At 44.6% G+C, this 17,303-nt stretch overlaps 1 protein-coding gene across 3 annotated transcripts in view; it reads right to left on the reverse strand.

Moving 5' to 3' along the window:
* The window catches only part of LOC115161458 (protein FAM126B), a 161,408-nt gene that overhangs the window by 130,462 nt on the left and 13,643 nt on the right, over positions 1–17,303 (reverse strand). The window lies entirely within an intron of this gene.

Below are 17,303 nucleotides of genomic sequence, written 5' to 3' on the forward strand. Positions count from 1 at the left end.
AAACAGTGTAGTTATTCCCTCCGTAAGGCAATCAAACAGGCAAAACGTCAATACAGAGACAGTGGAGTCGCAATTCAGACACGAGACATATGTGGCAGTGACTACAGACTATCACAGATTACAAAGGGAAAACACTGATGTCTTGCTCCCAGACAAGCTAAACTCCTTCGCAGAGAGTGCAGTGAAGTGTCCTATATGGACCACTGGTGGTGAATCTGATGGCCGAACGGTAAAGAACATCTAGCCGATCTATAAATTATGTCTCTAATCTAGCATGGGTAGGATGGTCTTCTGAATCAGGGTAATTTTGGCAGCTGGGATGAAAGAGGAACGATTACAATAGAGGAAACCAAGTCTAGATTTAACTTTAGCCTGCAGCTTTGATATGTGCTGAGAGAAGGACAGTGCACCGTCTAGCCATACTCCCAAGTACTTGTGTGAGGTGACTACCTCCAGCTCTAAACCCTCAGAGGTAGTAATCACACCAGTTGGGAGAGGGGCATTCTTCTTACCAAACCACATGACCTTTGTTTTGGAGGTGTTCAGAACAAGGTTAAGACCAGAGAAACCTTGTTGAACACTAAAGAAATCTTTGCTGTAGAGTATTTAACACAAAATCTGGCGAGGGGCCAGCTGAGTATAAAACTGTATCTGCATATAATTGGATGAGAGAGCTTCTTACTGCCTGAGCTATGTTGTTGATGTAAATTGAGAAGAGCGTAGGGCCTAGGATCGAGCCTTGGGGTACTACCTTGGTGACAGGCAGTAGTTGAGACAGCATATATTCTGACTTTATGCACTGCACTCAGAGAGGTAGTTAGCAAACCAGGCCAAAGACCCCTCAGAGACACCAATACTCCTTAGCCGGCCCACAAGAATGGAATGGTCTACCGTATCAAAACCTTTGGCCAAGTCAATAAATATAGCAGCACAACATTGCTTAGAATCAAGAGCAATGGTGACATCATTGAGGACTTTTAAGGTTGCAGTGACACATCAATAACCTGAGCGGAAACCAGATTGCATACCAGAGAGAACACTATAGACGTCAAGCAAGTCAGTCAATTGATTATTGTCAAGTTTTTCAACACTTTTGATAAAAAGAAATGGGCCTATAACAGTTAGGATCAGCTTGATCTCCTCCTTTAAATAAAGGATGGACCATGGATGCCTTCCAAGCAATGGGAACCTCCCCAGAAAGGAGAGACAGGTTACAAAGGTCGGAGATAGGCTTGGCAATGATAGGGGCAGCAACCTTAAAGAAGGGGGTCAAGTTTCAGGAGCTCCTTTAGCACCTCGGACTCAGTGACTGACTGCAGGGAGAAACTTTGAAACGGGGCAGAGGAAAAAGAGGGAGGAGCATCAGGGGTAGTCACATTAGAAAGGGTGGGAGTTGAGGACATTTTGGACAGGCAATGAGGCATGGCTGAGTCAAACAGGAATCCTGACTTAATGAAGTGGTGATTAAAGAGCTCAGCCATGTGCTTCTTGTCAGCAACAACCACATCATCAACATTAAGGGACATTGGCAGCTGTGAGGAGGATGGTTTCTTCTCCAGGTCTTGAACCATTTTCCAGAACTTTTAGGGGTTTGACCCACAGAGAGAACTGCTCCTTAAACTAACTCACTTTGGCCTTCCGGTTAGCTTGAGTCCACTTATTTCTCATTTGCCTGAGTGAGAGTCAGTCAGCATGAGTATCCGTGTGCCGAGCCTTTCACCAAATGCAATCTTGACGGTGCAGAGACTGTCAGATCACGGTCGAACCAGGGGCTGAACCTGTTTTTAATTCTCATTTTATTTATGGGGGCGTGTCACGAGAATTTTCAATCCCAATGATAATAACTAACAATCAATAAGCTTTGACCAATCCCCGAGGTTTGTAAGACCCTGGGTTTAATAATAATTAGGCAAAGACTCAGCTTCTGCAAAAGGTCTGTACAGTTTATTCAGAGAACGTTCTGAAGTCCATAATACAAAGACATCCATTTTATAACTCACTCCCTATTTACGCAAATACATACACATGAACAGTGGGTGAGTTGTATCCACTGTTTATTACCTCCAAGCCGGCAGTTCCATTCCCCAGAGATTAGAGGAACCTTGAAAATGACTCCTTGTCCTATCATAAGTGTCTCAGAGTTCTAGCCAGGTCGGGTCACACACAGTTGAATTGTTCTCCGTATTTTCTTAGACACACGCGCACACGCGCACACACACACACGTCTTTACTGAACCTTATTGGACTTACGTTTAGTACTTTAATTAATCATTATACATGCTACATAATCAAATGATTACTAATAGTTACCTTTGTCTAATTAGTCATATCTGTTACATCATGTCATAATTACGTTTCAGGGAGGAATTTGTTTAGTCATTACCTTTAAGCATATAATTCCCTTATCAGCGTGTTTGTTAACCTCTCTAGGGTAGGGGGCAGTATTTGCACGGCCGGATAAAAAAACGTACCCGATTTAATCTGGTTATTACTACTGCCCAGAAACTAGAATATGCATATAATTGTTTGATTTGGATAGAAAACACCCTAAAGTTTCTAAAACTGTTTGAATGGTGTCTGTGAGTATAACAGAACTCATATGGCAGGCAAAAACCTGAGAAGATTCCTTACAGGAAGTGCCCTCTCTGACCATTTCTTGGCCTTCTACACTCTCTTTATTGAAAACTGAGGATCTCTGCTGTAACGTGACACTTCCTACGGCTCCCATAGGCTCTCAGAAGGCGGCAGAATGTTGAATGATGACTTTGCAGCCCATGGCTGAAAAACAGTAGCGCATTTGGATAGTGGTCGATCAGAGAACAATGAGACTGGGGGCGCGTGCACGAGACGACTCCATGTTTTTATTTTTTCGTCTTTGAACGAAAACAGGGTTTCTCGGTCAGAATATTATCGCTTTTTTACGAGAAAAATCGCATAAAAATTGATTTTAAACAGCGGTTGACATGCTTCGAAGTACGGTAATGGAATATTTAGAATTTTTTTGTCACGAAATGCGTCGGGCGCGTCACCCTTCGGATAGTGTCTTGAACGCACGAACAAAACAGAGGATATTTGAACATAACTATGGATTATTTGGAACCAAACCAACATTTGTTATTGAAGTAGAAGTCCTGGGAGTGCATTCTGACGAAGAACAGCAAAGGTAATCCAATTTTTCTTATAGTAAATCTGAGTTTGGTGAGTGCCAAACTTGGTGGGTGTCAAAATAGGTAGCCCGTGATGGCGAGCTATCTACTCAGAATATTGCAAAATGTGCTTTTGCCGAAAAGCTATTTTAAAATCGGACATAGCGATTGCATAAAGGAGTTCTGTATCTATAATTCTTAAAATAATTATGTCTTTTGTGAACGTTTATCGTGAGTAATTTAGTAAATTCACCGGAAGTTTGCGGTGGGTATGCTAGTTCTGAACGTCACATGCTAATGTAAAAAGCTGGTTTTTGATATAAATATGAACTTGATTGAACAAAACATGCATGTATTGTATAACATAATGTCCTAGGAGTGTCATCTGATGAAGATCATCAAAGGTTAGTGCTGCATGTAGCTGTGGTTTGGGTTTATGTGACATTATATGCTAGCTTGAAAAATGGGTGTCTGATTATTTCTGGTTGGGTACTCTGCTGACATAATCTAAATGTTTTGCTTTCGTTGTAAAGCCTTTTTGAAATCGGACAGTGTGGTTAGATTAACAGATATCAGGAGCAGAAATCAGTTTAACAGATATCAGGAGCAGAAATCAGAATTGGAGCAACAGTAGATGGGGCCCCCTCAGTAGGCTGAAGAGATTCAGCATGGGCCCTCAGATCCTCAAAGTTCTACAGCTGCACCTTCGAGAGCATCTTACTTGCTGCATCACTGCTTGGTATATTGTCGGGCTGTATCACCGCCTGGTACGCAAATGCTCTGCCCACAACCGTAAGGCTCTCCAGAGGGTAGTGAGGTCTGCACAACGCATCACCGAGGGCAAACTACCTGCCCTCCATGACACCTACACCACCCGATGTCACAGGAAGGCCAAAAAGATCAAGGACAACAACCACCCGAGCCACTGCCTGTTCACCCCGCTATCATCCAGAAGGCGAGGTCAGTACAGGTGCATCAAAGCTGGAACCGAGAGACTGAAAAACAGCTTCTATCTCAAGGCCATCAGACTGTTAAACAGCCATCACTAACATTGAGTGGCTGCTGCCAACATACTGACTCAAATCTCTAGCCACTTTAATAGTTAAAAATTGTAATAAATGTATCTCTAGTCACTTTAAACAATGCCACTTTATATAATGTTTACATACCCTATATTACTCATCTCATATGTATATATACACTGTACTCTATACCATCTACTGCATCTTGCCTATGCCGTTCGGCCATCGCTCATCTATATATTTATATGTACATATTCTTATTAATTCCTTTACACTTGTGTGTATAAGGTAGTTGTTGTGAAATTGTTAGATTACTTGTTAGATATTACTGCATGGTCAGAACTAGAAGCACAAGCATTTCGCTACACTCACATTAACATCTGCTAACCATGTGTATGGGGTAAATAACATCTGCTAACCATGTGTATGGGACCAATAACATCTGCTAACCATGTGTATGGGACCAATAACATCAGCTAACCATGTGTATGGACCAATAACATCAGCTAACCATGTGTATGGACCAATAACATCAGCTAACCATGTGTATGGACCAATAACATCAGCTAACCATGTGTATGGACCAATAACATCTGCTAACCATGTGTATGTGACCAATAACATCTGCTAACCATGTGTATGGACCAATAACATCTGCTAACCATGTGACCAATAACATCTGCTAACCATGTGTATGTGACCAATAACATCTGCTAACCATGTGACCAATAACATCTGCTAACCATGTGTATGTGACCAATAACATCTGCTAACCATGTGTATATGACCAATAACATTTGATATGGCAAATGCTTTGCATCCAACCGCAAGGCACTCACTGGGACTGAACTCCCTGCCATCCAGGACCTCTACACCAGGCGGTGTCAGAGGAAGGCCTTAAAAGTTGTCAAACACTCCAGACACCCAAGTCATAAACAAGTCTCTCCGCTACCACACGACAAGCGATACAAATGCACCAAGTCTGGAACCAACAGGACCCTGAACAGCTTCTACCCCCAAGCCATTAGTCTGATAAATAGTTATCCAAATAGCTACCCGGACTATCTCCATTGACCACCTTTTGCACCAACTCTTTGAACTCATCACATACGCTGCTCACCAGGGTCTTGACCTGTCTGCAGTTTGGCATCGGAATTTAAGGAACACCAGAAAGACCTTTTTGATATAGTTTAGCCTTACATTAGGCCTATATGAATCCTACCTTTGAAGCACATCTAATGAGTAGCAGACCCTTTTCCTTTTTTCCTGTGCCAATCAAGTTACCAGGTTGTTAGCTAGCTAGGTAACGTGACTGAACACTTATCAAACCAATAATTAGCGACCGGGGTTTAGTTGTTTTTTTTAAAACAGCTCGAGACATGGTTTGTAAAATTATATAACATTCGCGCAAAACCCCCCAAAATTGAAAAAAAGGCACCTCCGGTAATATATGGGTCGTATTTTATAACTGTTAGGCTATAGACAAGACCTCTGGTAATATATGGGTCATATTTTATAACCGTTAGGCTATAGACAAGACCTCTGGTAATATACGAGTCATATTTTATAACCGTTAGGCTATAGACAAGACCTCTGGTAATATATGGGTCATATTTTATAACCGTTAGGCTATAGACAAGACCTCTGGTAATATATGGGTCATATTTTATAACCGTTAGGCTATAGACAAGACCTCTGGTAATATATGGGTCATATTTTATAACCGTTTAGGCAAGATAAAAATGTTTTCTTTGCTGTAAAGCTGCAAGAATACCTGTCGCGAAGCAGTGCTCCATTTTCCCTCTCTAACACTCAGAGGCTGCATCATAGTGAACATGCAAAGTCTACTCAGACTGGTCTGTAACAAAAGGCAATTAAATTATACAATGTATCAACATCGCTGGCTTTGCATCTAACAACAGAAGACTCATCAGGGTCTGGGTCTGCATCCCCGCTAAATTATATTTAAAAAAACTGAATGCGGAATAGATGCGCATGAAGAGCTACTTCCAGACATCTGAGAGAGAGAGAGAGAACAGCTCACTGAACATTACTCGCCCTAGCAGAGCTGGTTAGGCTGTTATGTTATCCAGAGCGTTGGTGACTGGAACGGTGATGTCAGATTGTCCGTTCGTAAATGCAGAGCATTTCGCGTTCAGAGCTCACACTGGACGTTCTGGCCAACAAGTAGGTTTGATCCGAAAGCTCTGACCTCACAACGACAGTCAAGTACCCAAGCTAACTGGCTAACATTGGCTAGCTACTTCCAGACACATAATGAGAGAACACCCCACTCTAACCATTTTACTCCCCCTAGCAGAGCTGCTCAGGCTGTTTTCATGTTATCCAGAGCGTTGTTGACTAACTGTGCTGCTGGCAACAATTGAATTACGCTTTGTTGCCGACGTTTACTGACACGGACTAGCTAGGTAAACAATGAACCCCAACGCATAATGTTAGTTAGCGAGCCAGCCAGCTAACGTTAGCTAGCTAGCTGGCTAACAGTACACTAACTTGAAATGAAAATACTTTAAAACAAATTAGAGTCGAGTCTTTTGTTAAGACATGTTTCTAGCTAGCTACAATGGACCGTAATCACAACTCATGACATTACTACCCTGCATGAATCTGCAGGTAGCTAACCAACCAGGTTCTATGGCTATAACTAGTCAAGCAAATGTGTCAGATACAAATAAAATCATACACAACGTTAGCTAGCTACACTGGAAATGAAACCACTTTGTCAAAATTAGAAACGTGTAATATCTGAAAATGTAGCTAGCTAGACTATCTTACCAGTATACATCATGGTTGGATGCGTCTCCTGTCTGGTGCCATGCATGGTTGCCCTTAGTTTGAAGATGTACTCCAGATTGGTGTGTTCTCCATCTCCTTAGCGATCATACTTGAATGCCACTGATTTCAAAACTTGGTCCTCCAGAAAGTGGAGAGCAGCCAGCTAACGTTAACTAACAGTACACTAACTTGTCATTAGGTTTATGCCGTTTTACTACACAATAAAAAAAATAAAAGCCGTATGTGACACGATTACCTAGACATACTGACCAGCTCCAATAGACAGGCGCGTGCTATATGGCAGACCAATCCAAACTCATCTCTTGGCATGTCCAACCCACTCATTATCTCAGCCAATCATGGCTAGTGGGAAGGTTGCTCACTTTTTCTGTGGCTAAACCAACTAGGCCCTTAATTTAAAAAATGTATTTGTATTTACAGATGGCATACTAGTTTGATATTAAGGCACATGAAAGTGCACATGATCGAGAAGGCATTTCTGCCAAAAAATGCATCATTTTTTTATTTTAAATTACGTTCAAACAGCTCTCTTGTGAAGTCGTGACTTGCGACATACACCTAGTTTCCTGAATCGGGTCACAAATATGCCGCAGAATTTTCCAGCCTACATAGCACAATGTGCATGAGCCTTTGAAACATGACTCTTGCATTTCGTAACCCGACCGGGAGACGAAGGCAGGAAAACAAACCGTCAGGAGTGACAAAAGCAGACAACTATTTGGTGCGCTGAGTGAGAGGGACCTGCCAATATCCCTTCGGCAGACTTAACTGGCTAACATACTTAGCAGCGCCAACGCGGTCCACACAATGGATAGGATACAAGCCCGACATAGTAACAGTACCGAGTTTCCAAAAATGTTAAAACCACAGACCCAGCCGCCTTATGTACTAATACACAGGGAGAACTCCAGGGACTGTTGCCATGTTGTGCAATGCTGTGCTCAAGCATTAACTCCACCTCACTGCGGAGCTACACTCTAGTTTCAGGATTCACTCGATAGACATGTTTAATTGGGGCAGAGTCCCCAACGTCAATATCCTGCTCTAGTACATTTGTCTGAGTTGGCACATCTATGATTAAACCCTGATCTTGTTTCACTGCTTTTAGAATGTTGCCTTTTTCATCCGGAGAAAAGTGTGCCAAAAAACAAAAAAAACAAGGCTTTCTAGAATCGAAGTTATTCAGCTGTCCCACTGGCACACGGTATATTGGGCTTTCCTCGTGCTCAACGGCGTCAGCAGTGGCTACAGGCAGAACATCACTACCGGTTTCCACTGACTTCTCCGCCCGATCGTAGTGGGTGAAATACAGTTTCAACATGTTGACAAGACAGTTTTTTTCCCCCTGCGCTCTGGTGTGGCAATGTAATACAGATTACCAATTTATTTCACTACGGCATAAGGGCCTGAAAAGCGAGCTTGCAACAGTGACCCCAGAAGGGGCAACAAACCAGGACTTGGTCACCCACACCGAAAGTACGGTTTCGGGACTTTCGATCGTACCAAAACTTTCATTTCCGGTTGCGCCTTCTCCAGATTCTCACAGGCGCGGTGCAATCTGTATCGAAAAGCACTAACGTACCCCAAGAGATTTGTTTTTAAGGTGTTGCCCTGCAACAACCTCTCAGCAAGCACAAAGGACTTGTGACATGATGTCCAAACAAGCTCATTTGGACTAACAGAGATTCCTGAACAACCTACTGCGCTGCAAAAGACACAAGATGGACTGGAATGAACGGGTCTTTCTCAATCAGTTTCTCTTCACCATCATGTGTGCTGCCATTCGATTCCCTGAAGCCATTCCACGGAGGAAAGTAATGGCTCCCAGTATTGTTAAGGCCCTGGTGAAATTATTTTCAACATTTGGGCTTCCACAGGTAATGCAATTGGACCAAAGTTTGAATTTCAACAGTTGAGTGTAACCCATTGCCTCTCTAGTGCCTACCACCCAAGGTGCTCTTAGGAGATTTCATCAGACTTTGAAGTCTGAGCTAACTGCTTTGTTTACCACTCTTGGCTTTGGGCAAAGGATTAACACAGTTCACCAGAACCCTGCTGAAATGTTTATCAAAAGCAGGAATAGGCTGCAAATCGGTACATCTTGACTGGTTTACCCGTCCGCTGGCAAATGCAACAGGATTTACAGTAAGCCACGTCATCTTGTTTCAGACCAGAAGAAGTTACGCAAGATGCAGTCATACGTCTAGTTGATCACAAGATGGCCTGCCATACTACCATCGTGAGCCAACCTCAGTATCTCGTCAAAGTGTAACGACAATTAGAAATCCACTGGGCCAATTGTCTTGCCCAAAAATGGCACGAGATTGCCATTTCCTCATTAGAACACCACCTCTGTCCAAGGCCTTCTTTGTGGCTCAGTTGGTAGAGCATGGTGTTTGCAACGCCAGGGTTGTGCGTTCGATTCCCACGGGGGGCCAGTACAAAAAAATGTATGCATTCACTACTGTAAGTCGCTCTGGATAAGAGCGTCTGCTAAATAACTGAAATGTAAAATGTAAGTAAACCCCACCAACTTCATAAAACTCCTCCTAGGGATCATGGGAGATGGAAACATCTTTACTCCGTTCTTCAATCAGCTGCTTCCTAGGCATCAAAGTGTCAACTGTCGGGACCCTCATTTCCTTCAGTGGTCCTACAAACTCGCTTACCTTTGATGTTTTCAAAGGAGAGGTCAACACAGGAGCTTCACCCACAAACGACTCTGGTGGGTGACCATGGTGGGATCGCTGACATCCTCCTCAACACTAGACTTGCCCCCGGCAACTTTCTTAGACATGGCACGTAACGGCACACACTGGGAACACTCTAGTGTACTTTTCTGATAACCCATCAGGTTCCTTTATTAATTAAGGGTTCTTTACAAAAACGACATGATTTAGCAAACTTCCCTGCAGCAAAACAGTTTCCCAAAATGAATGAGACCCCTTCACCAGGCATCAGTCCAACGAGGACGGAACCAAAAGATAAGGCAAAACCCCCTGCAAAATGAAGGGCTGCCGCGGTGTCTCGCAGTATCTTCCCCGGCTGCTTAATTAACAGCGTCGCCACTCTGCAGAGACACTAACCCGTCTGAAACAAAGGGTTCATACTAGTGCTCACTGGCGTGGGAAACTGAGTGCCCAGAAGATTTTATACAATGTTGCTAGTGCGCCAGCACAAGCTTCGGGCTGGACCCAAGTTAATAGTTGAGTCAATGTTTCAACTTCGTTGCAGACAGGCCATGCGTGATTTATAGGATTTTTAAATTATATATAAATGTTTTATTTTTTATTTTTTTTATTTTTTTTTTATTTTTTTTTTTAAAATCAGGATATTTTCTACCTGCAGGCTGCAATATTTTTACTTGTTGGCTATGGAAATAGAAGTTACTTTCTAGGTTTGTATCATTTAGATATACATTTTGACTTACCAAATGACAATGATTTTGAGAAATGAAGACATTATAAAAGAAATGAAACTGTTCAACGAAAATGTGCATATGAAAACCATAACTGGCACCCAGATCGGTATAAATGGTAAACTGGCACCCAGATCGGAATCACCCAGATCGGTATAAATGGTAAACTGGCACCCAGATCGGAATAAATGGTAAACTGGCACCCAGATCGGTATAAATGGTAAGATAAACTGGTATCCCGCATGAGAAAGGTAGCCGACTCCTCGTGTAGCCCATTACCGGCAACTTCAGGAGAGTAATGGTAGAATCTGAAAGCCAGCAGGAGCCAAGGATAATGGTTGGGTCAGGTTAAGACAGCAGGAGCGGGAGGAGAATGGTTGGGTCAGGTTAAGACAGCGGGAGCGGGAGGAGAATGGTTGGGTCAGGTTAAGACAGCGGGAGGAGAATGGTTGGGTCAGGTTAAGACAGCGGGAGGAGAATGGTTGGGTCAGGTTAAGACAGCGGGAGGAGAATGGTTGGGTCAGGTTAAGACAGCGGGAGGAGAATGGTTGGGTCAGGTTAAGACAGCGGGAGGAGAATGGTTGGGTCAGGTTAAGACAGCAGGAGGAGAATGGTTGGGTCAGGTTAAGACAGCAGGAGGAGAATGGTTGGGTCAGGTTAAGACAGCAGGAGGAGAATGGTTGGGTCAGGTTAAGTCAGCAGGAGCAGAATGGTTGGGTCAGGTTAACCTGTTAGGGCTAGGGGGCAGTATTTACACGGCCGGATAAAAAAAGTACCCGATTTAATCTGGTTACTACTCCTGCCCGGTAACTAGAATATGCATATAATTATTGGCTTTGGATAGAAAACACCCTAAAGTTTCTAAAACTGTTTGAATGGTGTCTGAGTATAACAGAACTCATATGGCAGGCAAAAACCTGAGAAGATTTCATGCAGGAAGTGGCCTGTCTGACAAGGTGTTGTTCTTCTTGCCTCTGTTTATTGAAGACTGAGGATCTTTGCTGTAACGTGACACTTCCTACGGCTCCCATAGGCTCTCAGAGCCCGGGAAAAAGCTGAACGATATCGAGGCAGCCTCTGGCTGAAACACATTATCGCCTTTGACAAGTGGCCGATCAGAGGACAATGGGCTTAGGCGCGTGCCCGAGTCGACCCTGTGCTTTATTTTCTTTCGTCTGTTTACCTAATTGCAGATTCCCGGTCGGAATTTTATCGTTTTTTTACGAGAAAAATGGCATAAAAATAGATTTTAAACAGCGGTTGACATGCTTCGAAGTACGGTAATGGAATATTTAGAATTTTTTTGTCACGAAATGCGCCGTGCGCGTGACCCTTATTTACCATTCGGATAGTGTCTTGAACGCACGAACAAAACGCCGCTGTTTGAACATAACTATGGACTATTTGGGACCAAACCAACATTTGTTATTGAAGTAGAAGTCCTGGGAGTGCATTCTGACGAAGAACACCAAAGGTAAATCAAACTTTTCTAAAAGTAAATCGGAGTTTGGTGAAGGCTAAACTTGCTGGGTGTCTAAATAGACCGGCATCACAGGACTAGCTATCTACTTAGAATATTGCAAAATGTGCTTTCACCGAAAAGCTATTTTAAAAATCGGACATATCGAGTGCATAGAGGAGTTCTGCATCTATAATTCTTAAAATAATTGTTATGCTTTTTGTGAACGTTTATCGTGAGTAATTTAGTAAATTGTTAGTAAATTCGCCGGAAGTTTGCGGGGGGTATGCTAGTTCTGAACGTCACATGCTAATGTAAAAAGCTGGTTTTTGATATAAATATGAACTTGATTGAACAAAACATGCATGTATTGTATAACATAATGTCCTAGGGTTGTCATCTGATGAAGATCATCAAAGGTTAGTGCTGCATTTAGCGTTCTTCTGGGTTTATGTGACATTATATGCTAGCTTGAAAAATGGGTGTCTGATTATTTCTGGCTGGGTACTCTGCTGACATAATCTAATGTTTTGCTTTCGTTGTAAAGCCTTTTTGAAATCAGACAGTGTGGTTAGATTAACGAGAGTCTTGTCTTTAAATAGCTGTAAAATAGTCATATGTTTGAGAAATTGAAGTAATAGCATTTCTAAGGTATTTGAATAACGCGCCACAGGATTCCACTGGCTGTTACGTAGGTGGGACGATTTCGTCCCGCCGGCCCTAGAGAGGTTAAGACAGCAGGAGCAGAATGGTTGGGTCAGGTTAAGTCAGCAGGAGCAGAATGGTTGGGTCAGGTTAAGTCAGCAGGAGCAGAATGGTTGGGTCAGGTTAAGTCAGCAGGAGCAGAATGGTTGGGTCAGGTTAAGTCAGCGGGAGGAACAGACTACTTTCGGTCGATCAAGATTGATTTATATTTATTTTTTATTGTTGGGGACAGTCCTAGTTCATACACATCTGATTTAGGAGATACACCAGTCCCAACCAGAGACTTAACCTGTTTGGGGTAGGGGGCAGTATTGAGAATTTTGGAAAAAATATGTTCCCATTTTTAACTGCCTCCTACACCAACTCAGAAGCTAGAATATGCATATTATTGTTCAGGTTTGGATAGAAAACACTCTGAATTTTCTAAAACTGTTTGAATGGTGTCTGTGAGTATAACAGAACTCCTATGGCAGGCAAAAACCTGACAAGGTTTCAAGCAGGAAGTACCCTGTCTGACAAGGAGTCGTGCGTCTTGCATCTTTTTATTGAAAAGTAAGGATCTTAGCTGTAACGTGACAATTCCCAGGGCTCCAATAGGCTCTCAGAGCCCGCGAAATAACTGAAGGTTTACGAGGGAGCCTCAGGTTGAAACAGATTATCGCCTTTTGTAAGTGGATGCTCAGAGGACCTTTGAATGATGCGCGTGCATGAGTCGCTCCCGAGGAGAAATTTTATTCGGCTGTTTAGGCTCAATGCATACTCCCGGTCGGAATATTATCACTTCTCTACGACATAAATGGCATAAAAATTGGTTTTAAACAGCGGTTGACATGCTTCGAAGTACGGTAATGGAATATTTAGACATTTTTGACACGCCAATGCGCCATGCGCGAGACCGGGAAGAAGCATTCTAGAACTCACGAACAAAACGTCGCTGTTTGGATATAACGATGGATTATTTGGGACCAAACCAACATTTGTTATTGAAGTAGAAGTCCTGGCAGTGTATTCTGATGAAGAACAAGCAAGGTAAGAACATTTTTCTTATAGGAAATGTGATTTTGGTGGAGGCTGACCTGGGTGGGTATCTAAATAGCTAGCCCTGTAATGCCGGGCTATGTACTTAGATTATTGCAAAATGTGCTTCATCCGAAAAGCTATTTTAAAATCGGACATATCGAGTGCATAGAGGAGTAATGTATCTATAATTCTTAAAATAATTGTTATGCTTTTTGTGAACGTTTATCGTGAGTAATTTAGCAAACTGTTAGTAAATTCAACGGAAGTTTGCCGGGGGTTATGCGTTTTCTGAACGTCACATGCTAATGCAAAAAGCTGTTTTTTGATATAAATATGAACTTGATTGAACAGACATGCATGTATTGTATAACACAATGTCCTAGGTGTGTCATCTGATGAAGATCATCAAAGGTTAGTGCTGCATTTAGCTGTGGTTTGGGTTTGTGTGACATTATATGCTAGCTTGAAAAATGGCTGTCTGATTTTTTCTGGCTGGGCACTCTGCTGACATAATCTAATGTTTTGCTTTCGTTGTAAAGCCTTTTTGAAATCGGACAGTGGGGTTAGATTAACGAGATTCTTGTCTTTAAATAGCTGTAAAATAGTCATATGTTTGAGAAATTGAAGTAATAGTATTTCTAACGATTCAAAAATCGCGCCACTGGAATTTCAGTAGCTGTTACGTAGGTGGGACGAAATCGTCCCACATACCCCAGAGAGGTTAATGTGCTGGAGTGCTCCCACAAGAAGAAACAGACTGAATGCGTTCAACTGAAATGTGTCTTCCACATTTAACCCTCAATCAGAGAGGTGGGGCGGGGCTGCCATAACCGACATCCACATCTTCAGCGCCCGGGGAACAGTGGTTTAACTGCCTTGCTCAGGGCCCGGGGAACAGTGGGTTAACTTCCTTGCTCAGGGCCCGGGGAACAGTGGGTTAACTGCCTTGCTCAGGGCCCAGGGAACAGTGGGTTAACTGCCTTGCTCAGGGCCCGGGGAACAGTGGGTTAACTGCCTTGCTCAGGGCCCGGGGAACAGTGGGTTAACTGCCTTGCTCAGGGGCAGAACGTCAGAGTTTTACCTCGTCCGCTCGGGGATTCGATCCAGCAACCTTTCCTCACTCATTTTTCTGCTTCAATTTAGGACACAGAGACAACGTGTCCTTTCTCACAGCAGTAATGACGAGGTGGGGAAGGAGGGGGTGAGGGACAGATAAGGGGAGGGAGGGACGGAGTTAGGAAAGGGGAGGGACGGAGTTAGGAAAGGGGAGGGACAGAGTTAGGAAAGGGGAGGGACAGAGTTAGGAAAGGGGAGGGACAGAGTTAGGAAAGGGGAGGGACAGAGTTAGGAAAGGGGAGGGACAGAGTTAGGAAAGGGGAGGGACAGAGTTAGGAAAGGGGAGGGACAGAGTTAGGAAAGGGGAGGGACAGAGTTAGGAAAGGGGAGGGACAGAGTTAGGAAAGGGGAGGGACAGAGTTAGGAAAGGGGAGGGACAGAGTTAGGAAAGGGGAGGGACAGAGTTAGGAAAGGGGAGGGACAGAGTTAGGAAAGGGGAGGGACAGAGTTAGGAAAGGGGAGGGACAGAGTTAGGAAAGGGGAGGGACAGAGTTAGGAAAGGGGAGGGAAAGAGTTAGGAAAGGGGAGGGACAGAGTTAGGAAAGGGGAGGGACAGAGTTAGGAAAGGGGAGGGACAGAGTTAGGAAAGGGGAGGGACAGAGTTAGGAAAGGGGAGGGACAGAGTGTTGACGGGAATGGGGAAGGGAGGAAGGGACGAGGGGGGAAGGGACGAGGGGGGGTAGGAGGAGGGACGAGGGAGGTAGAGGGAGGGACGGAGGGATGGGAGGAATGGACAAGGGGGATGAGGGGAGGGACAGAGGGGCAGATAAGGGGAGGGAGGAGGGATTGGAGGAGGGACGGAGGGGAGAGAGGAGGGACGAGGGGAGGGACGGAGGGACAGATAAGGGGAGGGAGGGAGGGAGGAGGGAAGGACGGAGTTATGAGGGGGGAGGGGACGAGGGGAAGGAGGGACGAGGAAGGGATGAGGGGGGGACGGAGAGATGGGAGGAATGAGGGGAGGGACGGAGGGGCTGAGGGACAGATAAGGGAGGGAGGAGGGACGAGGAGAGGATGATGGGAGGGACGGGAGGAGGGAATGAGGGGAGGGACGGGAGAGGGTGGGTGGGAGGGAGTTATGAGGGGGGGGTGGATGAGGGATGACGGGAGGGGGGAAGAGGGATGACAGGAGGGAGGGATGTTTTTGTATTTTTCGCTCTGCATTGTTACGAAGGGCCTGTAAGTCAGCATTTCACTGTTAGTCTACACCTGTTGTTAATGAAGCATGTGTCAAATCACATTTTAATTGAGTGGTTCATTTATGCACTCACTAAATGGCTTCTGGGAGAGGGCAGGGCAGCTCAAGAGGACAACACAGGGCTCCAGGCAGAACCTTGTTGCTGATAGAGAAACACACTCAGTACTCTGACCATGGCCTGGTCCCTGCCTTGTCAATACCCTCCAGTGGAATACAATACTGCCGTTTTGCCACGTCACTCACTGGGACTCAATGAGCACATATATTATTTCCACTCCGACAGTCAGCTAGACATAGGCCACTTCTAACACACAGATGTAATACAGGGATATCTGGTTACGGTGCCAGTCACACAGAGAAGGAGACCAGTCCCTCTTCGCTCTTCTCCTCAGCCAGCCAGGGGAACAGCCGGCCAGGGGAACAGCCGGCCAGGGGAACCTGCTATGCAGGAGAACCAGGCAGGGAAGGGAAGTGAGGCAGAGGGACACAGCAGCGGCGTCTATATTTAGCTCTGCTGCAGCTGCAGGGCCAGACAGACATGTTGGACCGGGCTCATAGAGAACAGACCATGAGGCAGAGGGATGCAGCAGCAGCAGAATGAGAGGAGTAACACACACTGGGGGTCAGGGAGAACAGACAGCTACGCTCCTGGGCCTCATCTCTGCCTGGAAACGTTCTCTCATTGGTCTCCGTCTCAGTCCAAACACACCAACCAGGGTTTCCGTTGGCCGATAATAGCTGGATTTTGGCTGATATTTTATTTTATAAACTATCAAACTGGCACCATAAAATGTTCCATTGCAAAATGCTTTTTATCCAATACATTTGACCGGTCATGCTTGTCAGTCTTTAGGCTAATTTGCATAATTGTGTGGAATTACACACGGCTGAATATTCGCTATGTATTTATCACACGCTCACAGCACAGGAGATGATTGTGGCGTACAAGAAAAGGAGGACCGAGCACGTCCCCCATTCTCATCGACGGGGCTGCAGTGGAAAAGGTTGAGAGCTTCAAGTGCCTTGGTGCTCACGTCAAACTATCATGGTCCAAACATACTAAGACAGTCGTGAAGAGGGCACAACAAAGCCTTTTCCGGAGACTGAAAAGATTTGGCATAGGTCCTCAGATCCTCCAAAGGTTCTACAGCTGCACCATTGAGAGCATCCTGACTGGTTGCATCACTGCCTGGTATGGTAACTGCTCGGCCTCCGACCGCAAGGCACTACAGAGGGTAGTGCGTACGGCCCAGTAATTCACTGGGGCTAAGCTTCCTGCCATCCAGGACCTCTATACCAGGCGGTGTCAGATGAAGGCCCTAAAATTTGTCAAAGACTCCAGCCACCCTAGTCATAGACCGTTCTCTCTGCTACCGCACAGCAAGCGGTACTGGAGCACGAAGTT

The sequence above is a fragment of the Salmo trutta genome, chromosome 24, assembly GCF_901001165.1.
Source record: "Salmo trutta chromosome 24, fSalTru1.1, whole genome shotgun sequence".
Classification (NCBI taxonomy): domain Eukaryota; kingdom Metazoa; phylum Chordata; class Actinopteri; order Salmoniformes; family Salmonidae; genus Salmo; species Salmo trutta.